We start from the raw sequence: 21056 nt of genomic DNA, 5'->3' as shown, positions 1-21056 counted from the left end.
ATTGACGTATCATTTTAATGTTCGAATATGTAAGTTCACAATAAAAAAAAGCAGATTGTAAAGCTAGTTCAATTGATGGTATCAGTTTTGCTAGGTTGAATACCTTTATCTAAATTTGAACTCGAGACACATTGTCGTTATGTGTATGAGTTTTAGTGATATTTTTACTTTGCTTATATACCAAAATAAATAAAGTAACGAGAACTGAAAGTAAATAAAAAACTGAAAGTAAAATAAAACTTTATTATAAGATTAAAAGTAAAATCTTATCTTAGAAAAAATGTAAGGTAACCAACGGGCGTTGGTTTAGCAAGCTATACGAAGGTTTTGAAAACACAAAAACATGGGGTTTGAACTATGTTGACAAATTTTGATTTTCCATGTGTTCTTTATCAAAGAGATTTTCTATATTTTACTTAAGTTATCCTAATAAAAGTTTAATGAATATAATACATAAAGAATGTTTATAGATAAGGATAAGAGGAGGGATGGATAAAAGACAGTAATTTCCATGCTAGTTTAGAACAAATGCTGCTATATCACTTGAGAATATATTCGTTGAGAAGTAGCCGCTAGAGTTAATTAGGGCACGATAGAATACGTACAACTAATTGTCTTTCTCCTAGTATCAATAAATTCTTTTGCTTCTAAAAAAGCTCCTTAACACTCCTTTGGTGCCTATTAGTCTAACCACATATAAAGGTACTTGTGTCCTCGTAAACTTAGCTCAGTTGGTAGGAACAATGCATAATATATGTAAGATTTGGGGTTCAAACCCCGACCACCACCAAAAAGATAAAGATACTTGTGATCGACTATTATTTTTTTTTATAATATTTATATTTTGTTTTGTACATATATTTGTCAAAGTTAGAACAATTCATCTTTGATAAATTATACGACATGTTGATTTTGGAAATACTTTTTTCAATAGTTTACACATTAAACATACATAATATATTGTTTTTTAAGAAATTAAATAACCCACTTAAATTAACAATAAAAATAATCAAACTTGAGACTTTGAGCAGAGGAACATACTATAAAGTTTTAAGTCAACACCTTCTTTAGACCAACTTAAATGTGTTACATCGAACTTAATATTAAACTATATAAGATAGCCTAGTAGGAAAGCGGGGCATTTGGCTTGCTTGAACCATAATAATGAAGCATAATTTGACGTGGCATTGAGATTGAATTCAAAAGGGAGAGCAGCAATTATACATTTGGACAATATTGTTTTGGTCCATGATTATACACACAAACGATAAAAAATCAGCGATAAAAGAATTGTTACAAGTACAGATTTGCTTAATCGAGGAATGATTAATTAATTATAGAGAATACCTTCGTGACTTTGAAAAAAGCTTTAGCGAATGATATAGATTAGTGGCGCACCCAATGGAACATTACAAAAACAAAAATTAACATGAACAAAGAGGGGGTAATAAGAGGTTTGACGTGGGAGGTACTCCATATAGGTTACAAATTAATTAAGGATCCAACTACATGTGTTTAATTAAAAATGGAATTTCTTTTGAATAGGATAATTTATATAATTTCAAGAAATTTTGTACGAGTTCTTAGATTAGTTGATGTTTTGGTGTACTATCTACGCATGGGTGAGAGATAAATTTGTATGTGTGGATTTAACTGAGGTTTCTCACTTGTGAGATTGAAGATCGAGGTTTTTATTGTGGGAACAACCTTCAAAGCCGTTTGAAACAAAGTGATCAAATATGACATAGTATTTTTACAATCAACATGTTTTTTACCATTTGGTTTGACATTTTTGCCTTCTTAACACTTTGGGTTGTTAATATTCTACAAAAAGTTCAAAAACTCATGTATAATACTCCCTCCGATCCTATTTATAAGAGAAATTTGGGTCAATAAAAGTGAATGTATTTGGTCCAATTTTTTAACCAAATACATTAACTTTTGTTAACCAAAATTTCTCTTATAAATAGGACCGGAGGGAGTAACATTGTTGTGTCTCTCACATCCATAAATGTTATTTTAAAAGGATTAATTTTGTAATCTAGAAAGAATTAGTGACGCATTTTTTTTACATTTGTTTTCCATTTTTATGTAATTTTCAATATATAGTATGATTAATATTTTTTATTAAACCAAACTACCCTTGCTCCCTCTATATATAGTACAATACATTGAGTATAAAAAGTTAAGTATATAACTTCTAATATAATACTCCCTTCGTCTCAAATCATAAATCGTTTTGTAGAAAAAGATTATCTCATATTATAAGTCGTTTTACAATACTAATAAAATACTAGATGCTACTTTTCTTATTATACCCTCAAATATTTATTACCCCCTCTTCTTTTAATTTTTTAATTTATCTTTCATGTATCATTAATAAAGAATAATTTTGTAAAATGACTTACAATTTTTCTTTCTCATATAACATTAATTATATGTCTTAATCTGTACGATATAATAGAAATGTCGTACTAGTATAATTTAGGACGAATGGAGTAAATCTTTTATAATTTAGGACGAATGGAGTAAATCTTTTATATTTGTGTAATAAAAAAACATTTGTATATATTTTTGAGAGGAAACATTTTTATATTTAGGAAAATGCTAACAAGTGCCCTAAGGGCATGTTAGCCAATATATTTTACTAGCTGTAATAAATGTGGTCAAAGTATAGTTGACCTAGATTTAAAGAAGATTCGAACAAAGTGTTGTATTGAAAGCAAATATGGGTTCGAAGATGGTAGAAGACTTCGATAAAGCAGTTTTCGAAGGTGGTTATCAACGGTTATTCTTTAAGTCAGTTTGTATTTTAAGTTTGTTTTCAAATAAGTAAAACTGTCGACTTGTGGCAGTTGTAGTTTGAATTTCAAAGAAGTGTAGTTATTTCTAGACTTAGTATAAATAATAGTTTTTCATAGGAAAGACGGGTCACAATTCCATCATACAAACTTACACTCAAAGTATCCGTATGGAAGCGAGAAACGAGTCACAAGTTGCAATGTATGAATCTGTGTACCAACTCTTATTTAATCAATGCAATTTACCCTTTTTTCTTTAAGTGTTCTTGCACTTTACTTTGTTAAGTTCGATTGAGTTCAAGTGGATTGAATTCGATTGTTTTTATTGTATTTCTTATATTTTCGACACCAAAACACAGAATTTCTAACAACAAGAACAAACACAATATGTCCTAAGATTTACTGGTTGATCTTGCAAGTTACCATGTGTAAACCAGCGGTTGTTTACGAAAATCCAACGTAAACAAATTGGCACGCCCAGTGGGACTGTTTGTGTTTTTTTTTTTTTTTGTGTTTATAGTTTTTGTTGGAGTTTCTTTTAATTCTGGTTTGTTTTGTTGTGTATGCAATTAAGAAACAAGAAATTGCTTCTTAATATGACACGCGCTAACAACCAAAAGAAAACAAATCCAACATCTTCAAATGAAGATGTGGATCAAGTGACGGTTGAAGATGATGTTTCATCCCCAGGGAATGTTAGAACATCACAGGCTGTTCCGATTAGTAATACAGTCACTCAAACATCGTCTCAGGCCATGCCTTCGATGGCCACAGTAATTTCTCAAGCCATACCTTCGATGGTTACCCAAACTTCCCATGATTATCCAAATAATATTTCTATTCAAGGAGTTTGGGATCATAGATCAATGCCATATGGTATGCCATCATCATTGATGCAAGGCTTACAAACTAGTGGTAATATGTTTTCAGAGAATTTAAATGTATCATTACCACAACTTTTTGGTCCTGGGATATCTACAACATATAGAAGTTCCCAACAAAATTTAACCAACGCTTCTATGGCTGCCATTAGGCAAACTATGGAAGAAACTAATCATGATATGGTTAATATGATGACCCAACAAATTGGTACTGTCATAAATCCTTTAATTCGAGACACCAATACTAGTTATCAACGGTTGTCTGATCAAATGGAAAGAATTGCCAATTTCTTTGGCGCTCCACCAATCCAAAATACCCAATTGCCTCAAAATCGAAATTTGAGGGCAATTGAAATAATTGCTGATGAACCAGTGGTTCGAAATCATGAAAATATTGTCCAACCACAAGTAGTACAACCACAAGTTCAGGCAGAACCTGAAAGACAACCCATTTTGGTTAACAGAAACCAAGATGCCGATCAAGTGGTTTTACAAGCCCGTCGAAACAATTTCGATGGTCAGAATAATATAGCGGGTATTGTCGAGGCTTTGTTAGCCCAAAATGGTTTGAATATGGGTTTACATAGACCAAATTTTGTGTCTCCTTTGTCTGAGTATGTTTTAGACGCTGAATTGCCTAGAAATTGGAAAATTCCGAAGTTTACCAAATTTGCTGGAGAAACTAATGAATCTACTGTCGAACACATTGCTAGGTTTCTCATGGAAGCAGGAAATATTGCAGAAAATGAAAATTTGAGAATGAAATATTTCCCAAGTTCTTTGACAAAAAATGCTTTTACTTGGTTTACAACTTTACCTCCTCACTCAATTTATAGTTGGAACCAATTAGAAAAAGCCTTTCATGAACAATTTTACATGGGTCAATCTAAGATTAGTTTGAAAGAATTGGCCAGTGTTCGACGTAAAAGTCATGAGACAATCGATGATTATCTCAATAGGTTTCGTCTCCTTAAGGCTAGATGTTTTACTTCTGTTCCAGAATATGAATTGGTCGAAATGGCTGCTGGTGGCCTCGATTATTCTGTTCGAAAGAAATTAGATACCCAGTACCTAAGAGACATGGCCCAATTGGCAGACAGAGTTCGACAAGTTGAAAGACTTAAAGCTGAAAAAACTAGAACTCATAACAAATTTCCTAAAAAGGAAAAAATTGCCTATATAGAAACAGGAGATAGTGAATCCGAATTCGATTGGGGTTTAGATATCATTGAAGACAATGATATAAACCTAGCAGAATTAAAAGATGGACCTCCATATGCTTGTAAAATGTTGAGGCCATCCAATGGAAAAAATCCTGAAGATCCCAAGAGTGACAAATATCCTTCTAAAACTTATACTTTTGATATTACTAAAAGTGATGAAATCTTTGATCTTTTAGTTAATGATGGCATAATATTAGTGCCACCTAATATGAAGTTGCCTCCTTTGGAACAAAGGAAGAAAAGAGGATTTTGTAAATTCCATGGTTTTTTAGGTCATAACTTATCTCGATGTACTCGTTTCAGGGATTCTGTACAAAAAGCTCTTGACGAAGGGAGGCTGAAATTTGGAGAGAAATCAAAACAGCAAGTGGATGGAGATCCTATGAAAAAGGCAGAGTCCATGTTTGCTGATGTTTCTGCCAATGTGGCAGAATCCATGTTTGCTGGTATTTCTATCAATATGGTGGAAATTTCAGATAATATTGATACAAAAATGGTTACTGAGGACCATCAAATTGAAGAGCCAGTGGTTACTGAAGATCAATTGGCCAAGGAAATGGAGAAAGCATATCCAAAGGCTGAAGAAGATTTGGTTGATTTTTTAAACCGATGTAAAATATCTAACACCAATGCTATGCTTTGTCCTCGATGCAGTGCAGTGTTCGATAAAGAAGCTGCAAAAGCAGTTGAAGGATATCAACCTCAAACAAAACGTAAAGGAGGGTGGTTCGAGAACCGTTCTAAATTTGGCTTTAACAAAAGAGGTGTTCCTTACAAGATGAAAACTTCAGAGAAGTATCAAGTGAAGAATCATAAGAAGACGTTCGTTCCTTCATCGAAGTCTCCTATTGATACTTGGGTTTTCTCTGGGGGCAAGAAAACTGGTCATTCTGCGCCTCCAGCACCACCAACAAAATGGGTAAAAAGAGCTGTCAAAGTTCCGGACCAACCGGAGAGTTCTAATCCTAACAAGTATGCTTACAAAAATAACTATAAAGGTAAGAATCCTATGACTAGAACTCAATGGCGCCGTTTTCAACGCCAGAAAAAGGAAGGAGTTTTGAAAGATGTCACTAATGATGACAAAAGTAAGGGAAAACAACCGATAGTTTTCGAAATGGTTAAAAAACCAGCTACTGAAAGAATTTTCCCGCCATTATCTTCTGCTTTAAACATCCCCAAAGGGGATGATGATATTCTAACTTCTACTTTTTCAGATTCTGAACCAAGTCTTGACATTATATGTGTGGTTTCTGTACTACCAATTGAATATGAGTATGATGTATCTTCGAAGACCAATCATGATGATGAATGTGATTTCACTGAGGAAATGGCTCGTCATAGGCCTCTGTGTTATTATGTTATGAATAATGGCTGCATCGAAGATCAACATGCAGTGTTCGAGAAACCTGATGATAGCATGAAGCTTCATTTAAAGCCTTTGTTTATTCAAGCTAAGTTAAATGGTGTTGGAATTAACAAAGTGTTAGTAGATGGTGGTGCTACTGTTAATCTCCTACCACAATCTTTTCTAAGGAAACTTGGTATTTCTGAATGTGATTTGAAACCACATAATGTAGTGCTCACTAATTATGAGGGCTCTACTGGACAATCTCTTGGTGCTATCGAATTAGAATTGGTAGTAGGAAGCATAACCAGAGCAACTGTGTTTTTGGTAGTTCCTTCTAAAGCCAATTTCAATGCATTATTAGGAAGGGAATGGATCCATGCTGTAGGTGCAGTTCCTTCTACAATGCATCAAAGGATTGTGATTTGGAGGAAAGATGGTTTGGTAGAGAATATTGAGGCTGATCAGAGTTATTATTTCAAAGCTGAAGTTGATAATCAAGATATCAACAAAAAGAACTTTGACAAACAGCTTCAATATATTGCACCATTCATGGAAAATGATGCATCAAGTTCTATGACTAAAGAAGAAAAATTCTTTGTAAAACTTGCACCAGAATGGGGTTTTCGTTGGAAAACTGCATTCGATGATGACTTCGTAGTGGTGAACAATGAAGATTGCCATGAGAAGATACCTGTAAAGGAAAAAGATTTGCTGAAGACAAGAAGTACTTCGTACAAGAGGGTTACTGATGACCAAGAATATTCAGCAAATGGAATCTCACCAACTGGGTGGGATATCAATAATTGATCGATGGTTGAGCCCAGCATATGGGAAAAGATTACGGCTTATGTAGCCGAGAAAAACTTCGATTTGGCTGAAACAGCCAAAGAAGAAGAGGTCTTCGATGCTTCAGTAGAAAATAATTCTGATGACCTCATTGATGATAAAAAATTAGACTGTATTTATGATGATGAACCTTTGGGTTTTGAAGAAGATCCAATGGGATCTACAATAAAAATGAAGGCCCAAGATCCTCTTGAAGAAGTGGATATAGGAGATGGTTCTGTAAAAAGACCAACATACATAAGTTCAAAGATTCCTAAGAGCTTCAGAGATCGAATTGTGGCGCTGTTGAAAAATTACAAGGATTGCTTTGCTTGGGATTATCATGAAATGCCTGGTTTGAGTAGAAAGGTAGTAGAGTTGCAATTGCCAATCAGGACAGACAAGAAACCAGTGAAGCAAATTCCAAGAAGGTTTGCACCAGAGATTCTACCAAAAATAAAAGAAGAGATCGAAAGACTCCTCAAATGTGGCTTCATCAGACCTGCAAGGTATGTTGATTGGTTAGCTAATGTAGTTCCTGTTAAAAAGAAAAATGGAAGTATAAGAGTTTGTATTGATTTTAGAGATTTAAATCTCGCCACTCCTAAAGATGAATATCCTATGCCAGTAGCAGAAATGTTGGTAGATTCTGCAGCAGGTTTCGAATATTTGAGTATGCTTGATGGTTATTCAGGTTATAATCAAATATTTATTGCTGAAGAAGATGTTTCTAAAACAGCATTTCGATGCCCAGGGGCATTAGGATGTTATGAGTGGATAGTAATGCCATTTGGTCTTAAAAATGCTGGTGCTATATATCAAAGAGCAATGAATTCAATGTTTCATGATTTTATTGAAGATTTTATGCAAATTTACATTGATGATATTGTTGTGAAATCATCTTCTGAAAACAAACACTTAGAACATTTACGTTTATCATTCGAAAGGATGAGACAATATGGATTAAAAATGAATCCATTAAAATGTGCGTTTGGTGTTTGTGCAGGTGATTTTTTAGGATTTGTTGTCCATAAAAAGGGCATCGAAATCAATCAAAATAAGACTAAAGCTATAATGGAGGCTAAAGCACCCTCTACCAAAAAAGAGTTGCAGTCTTTATTAGGCAAAATAAATTTCCTCAGAAGATTTATATCTAATCTAAGTGGCAGAGCGCAAGCATTCTCGTCATTACTTCGATTAAAGAAAGAGGAAATTTTTAGATGGGAGCCTGAACACCAAAAGGCATTTGAAGACATAAAGTCATATTTATCTAATCCTCCTATTCTTTCACCTTTGTTGAAAGACAAAAAGATGAAGTTATACATAGCATCATCTGAAAGAACTATAGGGAGTATGTTAGCACAAAAGGATGAAAATGGTGTAGAAAGAGCCATTTATTATCTTAGTAGAGTTTTAAGTGATGTTGAAACAAGATATCATCCTAGTGAGAAATTATGTCTTTGTTTATATTTTTCATGTATGAAACTTAAGCATTATATAAAGCCTTTTGATGTTTATGTTTATTCCCATTTCGATATTATTAAGCACATGTTATCTAAACCTATTCTGCATAGTAGAGTTGGTAAATGGGCTTTGGCACTCACAGAATATTCTTTAACTTATCAATCTTTGAAAACTGTGAAAGGCCAAATAGTGGCTGACTTTATTGCTGATCATTCCATTGAAGAACCTGTGACTGGGGGCATCGAAACATTTCCATGGACATTATATTTCGACGGGTCTAGTCATAAAAATGGTTCTGGAATAGGTATAGTTATTGTTTCACCAACAAATGAGGTAACCAAATATAAATTTCGAATTAGCCAATATTGTTCGAATAATGAGGCAGAATATGAAGCCTTAATAAATGGTTTAGAGATTTTGCTCGAACTGGGGGCGAAATGTTTAATTATTAGAGGTGATTCTGAATTAGTAATAAAGCAAATAACAAAAGAATATAAATGCCTCAAAGAAACTTTGATAATGTATTACACTATAGTTAATGCATTACTTAAACATTTTGCTCAAATTGAAGTTCAACATGTTCCTAGAGCAGAAAATCAAGAAGCTAATGATTTAGCTCAATTGGCTTCTGGGTACAAACTTTCGAAGGAACAAGAGCAAGAGGTTATTGAAATTAAAACAAAGCGTAATTCGATAGATATTGTGCCTAACAAATTGTTAAGACCAAAACTTGGGGGCATGGAAGCATCTCAAGGATACCTTCAGAGTGAAAAATTTTCTGAAATTTTGGTCATTAACAATTTGGATGATAATGATTGGCGAAAACCCATAGTCAATTTTTTGGAAGATCCAGATGGCACAACTTGTAGGAAAGTCAAGTATAGAGCCTTGAGTTATGTGATAATAGGCAATGAATTATTTAAAAAGACTCCAGAAGGAGTTTTACTTAAATGCCTTAGTGAAGCAGAAGCATATTTGGCTGTATCGAATACTCATAGTGGTGCTTGTGGTACACATCAAGCAGGCCATAAAATAAAATGGCTTTTGTTTCGACAAGGTGTTTATTGGCCAACCATGTTAAAAGATTGCATAAATTTTGCTAAAGGTTGTAAAGAATGTCAAGAACATGCTGGAATTCAAAAAGTACCAGCTAGTGAATTACATTCAATAGTGAAACCTTGGCCATTCAGAGGATGGGCTTTAGATGTAATTGGGGAAATCAAACCTAAGTCATCCAAAGGCTACAAATATATTTTGGTTGGAATAGATTATTTCACTAAATGGATAGAAGCTGTTCCACTAAAAGATGTTACTCAAGATGAAGTTATAAACTTCATTCAAAAATTTATTATTTATAGATTTGGCATACCAGAAACTATTACTACGGATCAAGGATCTGTATTTACTGGTCGAAAGATGGTAAAATTTGCTGAAGAAATAGGATATAAGTTGTTGACTTCAACACCATATTATGCTCAGGCAAATGGTCAGGTAGAAGCAGCAAATAAGAATTTGATTACTATAATCAAAAGAAAAGCTAGCCAAAAGAAAAAACCCAAAGAATGGCATGAGTTTCTTTATGAAGCTTTATGGGCAGTTCGAACTTCTCCTAAAGAATCTATAAATACTACTCCTTTTCGATTAACATTTGGCCATGATGCTGTATTGCCAACAGAAATCTTACTTCAATCTACTCGAATTCAAAGACAAATCGAAATTCCAACAAATCAATATTTGGATATGATGTTGGATGAATTAGTAGATATTGATGAAGAAAGATTAATGGCTTTAGAAGTGCTTACAAAGCAAAAAGAAAGAATAGCAAAAGCCTATAACAAAAGAGTTAAATCGAAATTATTCCTGCAAGGGGACTTAGTTTGGAAAGTTATCTTGCCGATGGATAAAAAGGATCGATGTTTAGGAAAATGGTCTCCTAGTTGGGAAGGACCATGGAAAATTCTAAGAGTTTTTTCGAATAATGCGTATGAGATCGAAGAATTACAAGAAGATCAGAGAATTATACGCATAAACGGTAAATATTTGAAAAAATATAGACCGATGTTACAAGAAATTAAAATTACACAAGAGTAATTTGATTCGAAATAAAAACTTGGCATTAATTTAAAAATGCCAACTGATGGGCTGGTTACATCGAAATGCTTAAAATGGAAAAACCATTACAAAAGAAAACACAAAGTACTTAAAGACTAAAAGCATTTAAAGATGGTTTTCACCATTCAGTTACAATCCCAAAACGATCGAGAAACCAGCGAATTTCTGTATCGAGACGACACTTGAAGCAAGCATTGACCAAGTAGTATTCATGATCTGGCCCAGGTAGAAGTGAATACCAACCTCCAATTCTCCCATCTCCTGCACAGTTGTGGTAGTTGTTGCAAAAACGACGCCTAGTAAGCCAAATAGGCATGGGCCTATTCCACCAAGGACAGCGAAATCGATAAGTTGAAGTTCCTCCCAAAATGTCGCTTCGAAATTCTGCCAATCGATGTGTCCATGCAAGATCTTCGAAGTTTTCGAGGATGTTTTCTGGCATAGGCATGGAGAGCGCATTGATGAGAAGAAGGTAGTACCTTGCACTCAGAGAGCCAGTGGCGTTGATAGCAGTAGTAAGGAGGCGTTTTATTTCTTCAATGTTTGGATTAGCATCCAACATGTGTTGAGTGCTTCGAAGAATACAGAACATGGCGTTGCCATGATTCCAGAGTCTAAGTTTAAAAGCAAACTTAGAATGAGCCACCATAGCATTGTTGTACCATTCATTGGGGTCGTAGAGGAAGTAGAGGACATCATTTCCAAAAGCCCTAGAAACTTCAGAATCCTCACTGACGCGCCAATGCCTGCTATTGGTATGGCGAAAAGCGAAAAGATCTTTCCTGCTTTGAGCAGCAATCTTTGCAGCAATCTTGACTAAAAGATCATCACTCAGATTATCAATGGTGGTCATGATGATTTAAGAAAGAAAAAGCTTTGAGTAAGAAGGATTTTTCAGACGAAGACGAAACAAAGAAAAGAGTGATTTTTATAAAAAGGAAAATCATATTTATAGTGGAGGGAAGTTGAAAGAAGTGGCTCAATCAAACGGTTCTTCTTGCTTTGAAGATGATGACACGTGGGAACAGTTATTCCGATGGCCAATGGTTACTTAACTTCGTAACCTGAGGGAAGTTTTAAAGGTTTTTTTTTTTAAAAAAAAAAAGGATTAATCTGTGTTAAAAGGTCATTTATTTGTTTTATTTCTTTTCAACTTCCTAGGCAAGTTTAACTTGTTGGGTTAAACAAAAAAGTTACTTTTTTGTTTCCTCATCATTAAAATGTCTTGGAAATTGTTCCAATCTTATTTGGATTTAAATAAAATTTAAATTCGATATAAGAAAATAAGAAAGGAATTTCGATGATTGAAAAGAAATTGTCGTTCGAAATAGAAAATGGTCCACGAATTGTTATAAAGACATTACAGACCAAGATATTCGATAAGGCTGAAATAAAATAAAAGTCTTAGAGAATAAAATAGAAACAGAACTAAATCTCAAATGATGAGATGAGTTTCTCGATTTGGCTCTTGTATTCAGCCAGTTGAGTATCGAGAGCATGGTTGTCACTTGCAAGTTGAGCAATGGTAGACTCTAGTTCCTTGGAGAGCTTGAATTTGTTAATAGCTTCATTGGCTTCTCGATTTCTGGCTTCATCCTTAGCCAAAATTTCAGCTTTTTGAGCTTCCAGTTCTTTAATTTTGGCATCGATGTCAACCACTTGCTGCTTCGCATTGTTTCTTTCTTGCTGAAGAGTTTTAAATTTCTCTTGGAAGGATGACAGTTCGATTACAATTTGATCATGATGCGCTTTCTTCTCTGCCATTTGAGCTTGATCAGTTTTCCTCTTCTGGAAGTTTTGATTAGCACTCTCCAACATTGGTTCAAGATAATTAAACAGGTTTCGAAATTTCCAACCAGTTGGGAGAGCACCAAGTTTTTCAAATAAACTCCTGATTTCAGCAAGAGCTCCAGCATCTTTTTCAATCAACTCTAGCAAGTTGGCTTCGATGATCTTCTTTTGAAATTCTGCTAGCAGGTTGTTCTTTGAAGTCTCAGAGGGATTTCCCTTGGATGAATCAGAAGTTTGGCCAGTGCTAGTTGAGAAAAGAGTATTACTCTTAGCTATCAAGGCAAAGGCATTGAAAGGATCATCTTTGGCCAATCGATCGATTTCTTCTAGATCGATCATAGGGGTATCTTGTTGAGCAATCATTTCTGCATCACCAGGAGCATTTTGTCGAGTAGTTATGTTTGTATCTTCAGTAGCAAAGTTTGATACATTATCTCCAAGGGTGGGTGCAGAATAAGATTGATCATTGTTGAGTGATTCATCATTTACCAAGTCATCAGTGGGTGTTTCTGTTTGTTGTTGTTGAGGAGGATCCACTTTAAGACCTTCTGGACTGCTAGCATCATCATGCTCATCTTCTTTGTCTTCAGCAATTGGTGAAGTGGTCTTCGAAGAAGGAAGAACTTGCCCATGTTGTGATGGATTAGTTTGTTCTTGTTCGATACCCTAAAAAGAATAAGATCAATGCTTAAAACAAGATACTTAGAAACATTGCGTATAAAATATGGTTTTGATAAAATACCTTCGAACCATTATCACTAACATGTGAATGAGCACTAGAATGAGAAGTCTTTCGAAGACGTTTGAATGGTTTAGATGGTGAGATGGGGGGAGAACCTTCAGAAGCTTCCACTTCGACTTCCTTTTCTTGGACAAGTGAAATTTGTTCTTGTTTTCTTTTCCTTCTTCCTTCAGTATGGACTTTGGGAAGTGTTACTTTGGAAGCTTCAATCTGTTCTTTAGTTATCTCTACCTCGCTATCATCATCAGAGAGATCGACAGTTGCTTGTTCTTTCTTGTTCTTTGATCTAGAAGATCTTTTTGATGAAGTTGTTTTCACTTTGGGTTCCTTTGATTTAGAAGGTTCCTTTGATGCAGTCTCAGATTTCTTCGATTCAACTTCTTTAGTTTGGGAAGCTTTCTTTTTCTTCTTGTCAGACTTGCTTTTCGAAGTGTTCTGGGTGCTGGCATCATCGAGCTTTGCTTCTCCTGGAGTTAAAGGCAAAGCTGAAATATGTGATTATACAGATAAGTACTATTTCTTCTAAAAATAGTATTAATATATTTTAGTAAAAGAAAAATCATACCCATGATACTGGGAGTTTCGATTCGAACTTGGGATAATTCATAGCCAAGTTCACCATTATATTGGTATAAATGGCATTTAGCATAGGTTACTAAATTATTTTGTGGGAATTTGAAATTATAAAGTAACCATTTTGGGTATGGTGGCCTAAAGGCCAAAGCAAGATTACAAGATGGAAGTTTTGCTAGTTTCATTTTCTTTTCTAAAACATAAAGATATTTATTGGGTGTTCCAGGGGGAAAAATTGTTTCTGGAATTTTTTCTCGAACTTTATCTCTCAGAGTTTGAGCAGCATAATATACTGTCCTCTTTGGATGTAAAGGGTCATATGTTGTTTGATAATATCTTTGAAATTGCTGAATTTCTTTAATGTGCGTACCTCTAGTCTTCTTGTCTTTGTTCTGCAAAGTGTGAAAAGTACTGGTCAGTTGAGGCAGCAATTCATCAGGATTCCCTCGATTGGATTGGCGTGTGTAATAATTTCGCCACCATCGAAAGAATGCTTCAGAGCATGCAAATGATGTTGAGAAATATGTAGGCTCGAACACAGTTGTTTTCCTGGCTTGAATTATGGATTTCCACACAGGTTCGATCAGAGGAATTTTCCATTCACTTATACTTTTGAACAAAGAGCTGGGTTTCGATTGAACCATACCAAACTGTCTAGCTACATGGTTAGGTTGATAACCATATACTCCATAAGGACTACCAGGTGTAAGTCTGCTAGATAGATAGGTAGGGGTCAAATAAGCTTCCCATATAGCATTGATTTCTGTTTTGTTGGCTGCTTTCGAAGTAGTGGGAAAGTCCTCTTTGAACCAGTTAGGTCCATATTTCCTAGTGGTAAATGGTGCCATCATAGGGGTGAAAATGGGACAATCAAGCAGGGTTTCATAAGCATTCTCAAAAAGTTGTTGTGAAGACTTATTCCCATCGAGGTGAAACATAGCTAAGCCTATACCTTCAGTGGTCTTGTCTGAGTATGCTGATGTGTAAGAGGAAGGTAGGATCGAAGCAAGTTTTGATCCAAAAATGGCTAAAAGCCATAGTTGGAACAACCATATGGGTCCTGATACAACTAAATTCCCACCAGTTTGGGGATAATCTCTAAGATTATTAGTTGTATGGTTAAGGGTTTCATACAAAGAACCTAGAATCAGTTTGCTTAAACAGATATCTGTTCCTTCATGTAATTGACTAGCTAGACACATGAATTTCTTAGGGACTTGTACTGACCTTGAGCAAAAAACATGCATAGATAACCAGTAGGTCAAGAAAGCTACATGTTCATCTGCAGATACTTCAGCACATTCGGTATCATGGTTGTTAGCTATAAACAAACCATAGGCAGGGCTATCGAAATTTACTGAGTATTGAGAGGTGGTAACATCTGGATTAAAGGTGTATCCAGTTGGTTTTAAGCTAGTAAGTCCAGCCACATCTAAAAGGGTAGGAGTGAGCATTCCACATTTCAAGTGAAGGCTGTTGTTCGATGGGTTCCAAAAATGTAAAGCAGCAAATATCAATTCATTATGGTATTTTGGACCATATCGAGATATTTGGATGAGATCAAAAATCCCTTTCTCCTTCCAGAATTGTCCCTTTTGTTTTTGAACTTTGTCTAACCAAGCAATGTATTCTGGATAAGTTTTTGGTTCAGTCCTAATTTTGGATTTTACAAAACTTAGGTCAAAAGGACCTTTTGTGAAAATTAAAGGAGGTTGAGTTTCGATGCATGGGAAAAGAGAGTTAATCTCTGGAGTTTCAGGTTCTAGAGAAATGGGGCCTAAGAATGCATGTGGAGTATCAGTACAAGGGATGATTACCTGGGTTTTCCAGATAGCTTTTTCAGCTTCATTGATCTCTGGTTCATTCATAAAAGCAGGAGCAGCACTGGCGATTTCTTTAGTAAAATCAATGGGTTCTTCGCGATTCACATGAGAAGTTCCTGCTGCGTTCGTCATTGTTTAAGTGTTTTTGTGAGAATTTGATGAATAGTGAAGATTTCGTGGTTAAAGATAGAAGTTGCAGAAAATTCAAAGTGTTTTCTTCGAGAAAATTTTTGGCGGAGAAGAGGAACAGTGAAAGTGAAAATGAAATGGTGAAAAGTGAGAAGAGTAAAGGTGAGTTTGTTTTTATATGGACCTTTGATCATGACACATGTCAAGATCTTATTTTGACAGTTTTTACCATTAAAGTGTTGTCTTTTCCAATGTTAGAGAACGTGGCCCACTAACTAAGATTGTGGGGTCAGTATTTAAAGGAAATTTGAATTAGTTTTGAATTAAATACTGACATCATTCATTTCGATGGAGAATGTTAGTTATTTTTTCAAAAACGTCTTTTTCTTCTTCGGTGAAATCGAAAATGGCGTTTCTGGGGGGCAATTTGTTAGCCAATATATTTTACTAGCTGTAATAAATGTGGTCAAAGTATAGTTGACCTAGATTTAAAGAAGATTCGAACAGAGTGTTGTATTGAAAGCAAATATGGGTTCGAAGATGGTAGAAGACTTCGATAAAGCAGTTTTCGAAGGTGGTTATCAACGGTTATTCTTTAAGTCAGTTTGTATTTTAAGTTTGTTTTCAAATAAGTAAAACTGTCGACTTGTGGCAGTTGTAGTTTGAATTTCAAAGAAGTGTAGTTATTTCTAGACTTAGTATAAATAATAGTTTTTCATAGGAAAGACGGGTCACAATTCCATCATACAAACTTACATTCAAAGTATCCGTATGGAAGCGAGAAACGAGTCACAAGTTGCAATGTATGAATCTGTGTACCAACTCTTATTTAATCAATGCAATTTACCCTTTTTTCTTTAAGTGTTCTTGCACTTTACTTTGTTAAGTTCGATTGAGTTCAAGTGGATTGAATTCGATTGTTTTTATTGTATTTCTTATATTTTCGACACCAAAACACAGAATTTCTAACAACAAGAACAAACACAATATGTCCTAAGATTTACTGGTTGATCTTGCAAGTTACCATGTGTAAACCAGCGGTTGTTTACGAAAATCCAACGTAAACAGGGCATTGTTTAAGTATCTAAAAGTAGCAATTTTTGCATTGAAAATTGTACGGTTATGACTCTAAAAAGTGTTTGACTTGTATTTTCAAGACATTGTTTCTTTTTTTGGGTTCTTTAAACAATGCCCTTAGGGCACTTGTTAGCAAGACCCTTATATTTAACACATACTGTGTTGGATTTTAAGAGAAGGGAAAAGTTTGAAGAAAAGTCATGTTATTATAGATAGATATTTAAGTGTTTGATTGTAGTTTTTTTCCATGTTACTGATGCATGGTATTGATACGAAGTTATTACCGTCATTTAACTATAACTAATCTACGTCTAGAAATGTGCAGAATGCATGAAGTGGGTTCTCATTTCTCAATTGGATTTTCTCGATACATAAAAGTCATAAATTGAACCCATAATCATTTGTTTCGAACACACACTAAATTATCCGGATCAAACACACACTAAATTGTTGAATCAAAATCAAACAACTTGGGGTATTTAAGATTTATGTGGTGACCATGATTGATTCAAACCTATGAAGCCCGGATACTCCAAAATGGTGCCGTACCCGTGTCGGATACGTATCGGATACCGATACTCTGCGGATACGTATCCCAGAAGTATCCGAATGATTTAATTTAATTTTTATTTAAAAATATATTGGATACCTTAAGGATACGTTAAGGATACTCCCGGATACGTATCCCAGAAGTATCCGAATGATTTAATTTAATTTTTATTTAAAATTTTTCTTTGTATTTTGATCACAAGTATTAATTTTTGTAAATTGGGATCATTATATTGGCCATTACTTGAAAAGGGTGACTATCTTCATACTACCTTGGTATCATCATAGTGCAGGTTGTTTATATGGTATGTTTTGGTTTAAAGGATATCTTAGTTGGTGAATGGTCCATTGTATTTTGACTTGGTGTAATTAGTTTTAAGATTTCACGCTATTTATTTTTTGTGCGTTTATGTCTAATATATATATATATATATATATATATATATATATATTAAAAAAAAATTGTAAACGTATCCAAGCCGTATCGTATCCTAAATTTGAAATTTTTGACGTATTCGCGTACCCGTATCGTATCGTACCCGTATCCGTATCCGTATCGGAGCTTCATAGATTCAAACTAAAAGTAAGTTGAAAGTATTGTCATTTATGCTTAAATTGTAAAAGTGAGTCGAATTATAAACTTTGATGTAAAAATCAATTCTAATCAAAAGTTACAAATTTTAACTTTTAGTAGAATCAATTACGAAGACATAATTAATTCTAACAAAACATAGAGTCCATTTTGACCCCTTGAGACTCTAAAATTTAACTGAGTTTAACATCGAAATCGTCATATCTTTATTCAACTATCTCTAAACTAAACTAAATGTGTGGAATATGTGACCTATGTCAAGGCTAGCACCTTTAACTCATTAAGCCCTAAACATAGTGTAATCATCATTTGCTAAGAAAAAACATGAAGTGGAAATATTCCGCAATGCCTTTTCTCGAGAAACAAACACTCCCTAACACTCCTCATCAAGCATTCCCATTTTTTGACCTTTTGCCCTCTTTATTTTTCTACTATCATTGCCGTATTATTCTAAAACAATTCGTTTTTTATGGATTGGCCAATCACAAACGAACAAATGCACAGTCTCTCTCTCCTCATACATCCTCTGTGGTGTGGTTCTATATGGTCTCTATCATATCATGGACTTGGACTGAGAATTCAACCAGTGATGTAACTAATTACGTGGACCTGTTACAATGGGTACGTTGTACCATAACACAATGAATAATCAAAGGATCCTATAGATGAAAACACATTTTTTTCGACTCAATAGGCAAATAAAATACATAGGAACAAGAAATCATGTGAAGGAGCGCAGTGTTAACATATTTATTGATCTGTAACTAGCAATTAATATTGTCATTTACTACTTGGCATTCATGCAAAAACCAACTAGCGACTGATGTATATAGATTTTGTCATTGTCAACATCAACAACATCATACACGTCCTTATTTTTGCCATTAAAAATATGTCATTATTTGTACCAAAAGAAAAAGATGACATTATATATCCCCTAAAAGAAAAATATGACATTATATACATATAAACACGTCCTTATTAATTTTTTATACCAATTTTCTAATCATTTTTTTTAATTTTTTTAATTTTCTAATCATTCGAAAAAGAACTTAACAAGTTGTTACGGTATTTTAAAAGTTCCAGTAAAAACAATGATTTTAAAGTTTGCAAAAATAGTTTTTAATCGGAATCTATTTTTTTTACCAATTTAATATTTATCTTTAAATTCTTTCAAAACATATTTATCTTTAAATTATCATTTCAAAACAGTAACATTAAGATATTTATTTTCACCATCCACTTTAGTTGGTCTAGTTGTGTTGGTTTTAAACTTTAAAGTGTGTTCATCTCAAATTTTATTGAGGTCAATTTTGGAGGGTAAATTGAAGTCTTCATCAAAAAAAAATTATTTTCACTCAATACTTTTTGGGTCTTGTTAACTGGTGCCCCGGGGCACTGGTTAAGGAAGCAAATATAGTAATATTTGTCTTGAAAGTTGTGTAACCAATGCATAAAAAGATTAAAAAGTGTTTTTTTTTTTTACTTTTACTTTCTTCTTTTAGCTTCCCCCGGGGATAGGGGTGGAAATAGGCTAGGCCGGGCCAGGCTTTGTAAGGCCTAAGCCTGGCCTACTTCAAAAATTATAGGCCTGAGCCTGGCCTATTACCCGTCATAGGCTCATTTTTGAGGCCTGGTCTGGCCTATTTAAAGGCCCGATGAAGCCTGAAAGTCTATTTAAAAGCCTATTTTACACCAAAGCCTAGCAACACATGTAAGCCTACTACTAAATAGGCCAAAATTTACGAAGGCCTAAAGCACATGAATATATCTGCAACTAAATAATGAAATCTTATGAAGGTATAATCACAACAATATATGTGCTACTAAATAACTAATCTTATGAAGGCTTGAGTTTATGAGAAAAAAAACTTCAACGATATTAATAATGGAAGATATATTATACATAAAAAGCTTAATAGGCCGGCCCGACGGGCTTAATAGGCTCTTTTGTAAGCCTTAGCCTGGCCTATTTAATTAAATAGGCTTTATAAAAAGCTTGAGCCTGACCTTGTTAGTAAACGAGCTGGGCCGAGCTAGGCTTTAAATAGGCTAGGCCATAGGCCCCTGTCGGACGGTCTGGCCTGTTCCCACCCCTACCCGGGGACACTCGTTAACATTTTCCATACTTTTTTTAGAGGAATTCATTTGAGAGAAGAGGAACATTTTGCGTAAAAAGAAACCTATCCACTTAAACAAAATCAACTCATTTTCCCTTTTTTTTTAAAAAAAAAACTCATTTTCCTTTCTTTGCAAATAAACTAGATTTTTGACCCGTGCTCCGCTCGGGTTTACTGGAAAGAAATTGATATACGAATAATAAAATGCAATATATAATTTGTAAGGGTGAAAAAAATAACACGTGTTAATTTATAGTAGACAAAATAAAACACTTCATAAAATGTATGAAATCTAAAAATATTATAAAAGAAAATTCGGTAATCCTATCAATAATTCAGTAAAAGAAATATGAAATATTTAGTACATTGGCATGTAGTTTCATCACACATTGCGAAATACTTCCTCATATACGACATTAGACGTTAGATTGATATCTTCATCATCTTCATCGGTGATCAATATCTTTAGTCCTTCTCAGGATGTAACTCTTGAAACAGCAACATACACCAACTGTCCGTGAGAAAATACAGTTAAGTTGCTGCAGACTTGACAAAATTAATAAATAAGGATTTGTTAGGTTAAATAATTGCAAACCTAAAAGTGTAGAAAATATTTGCTTCCAAAAAAAAAGCCAGAGGATAGGAATGAAATTGGTGCGATGCATTTTTTTAGATGGAATTTGTTAGGTTAAATAATTGCAAACCTAATTTGCAAATGAGCGGGAAAAAATTAGGTTAAGTTGCTGCATACTTAACAAAACTAGACTCTAACCCGTACGATGTACGGGTTTTGTAGAGTTTCTTATATAAGCATCAAAGTGACTATATTATTAATTTTAGAGTTACATTCAAAGTAATAGAAACAATGAAACTAAGTGATGTTTGAGAGTGATCGACATGCAAAATCTCAAAAAAGAAAATTATAACATTAGTTTGCATCAACAAAAATGAACATGGAATAAAAGTAATAAATTAAATTATGTGAAATTAATCAAACATGAAA

This window comes from Medicago sativa, chromosome 7 (assembly GCF_051527215.1).
Source record: "Medicago sativa cultivar Bolivia chromosome 7, Bolivia_mono, whole genome shotgun sequence".
In the NCBI taxonomy this organism is placed as follows: Eukaryota; Viridiplantae; Streptophyta; class Magnoliopsida; order Fabales; family Fabaceae; genus Medicago; species Medicago sativa.
Note: the sequence above shows the minus strand (reverse complement) of the source record.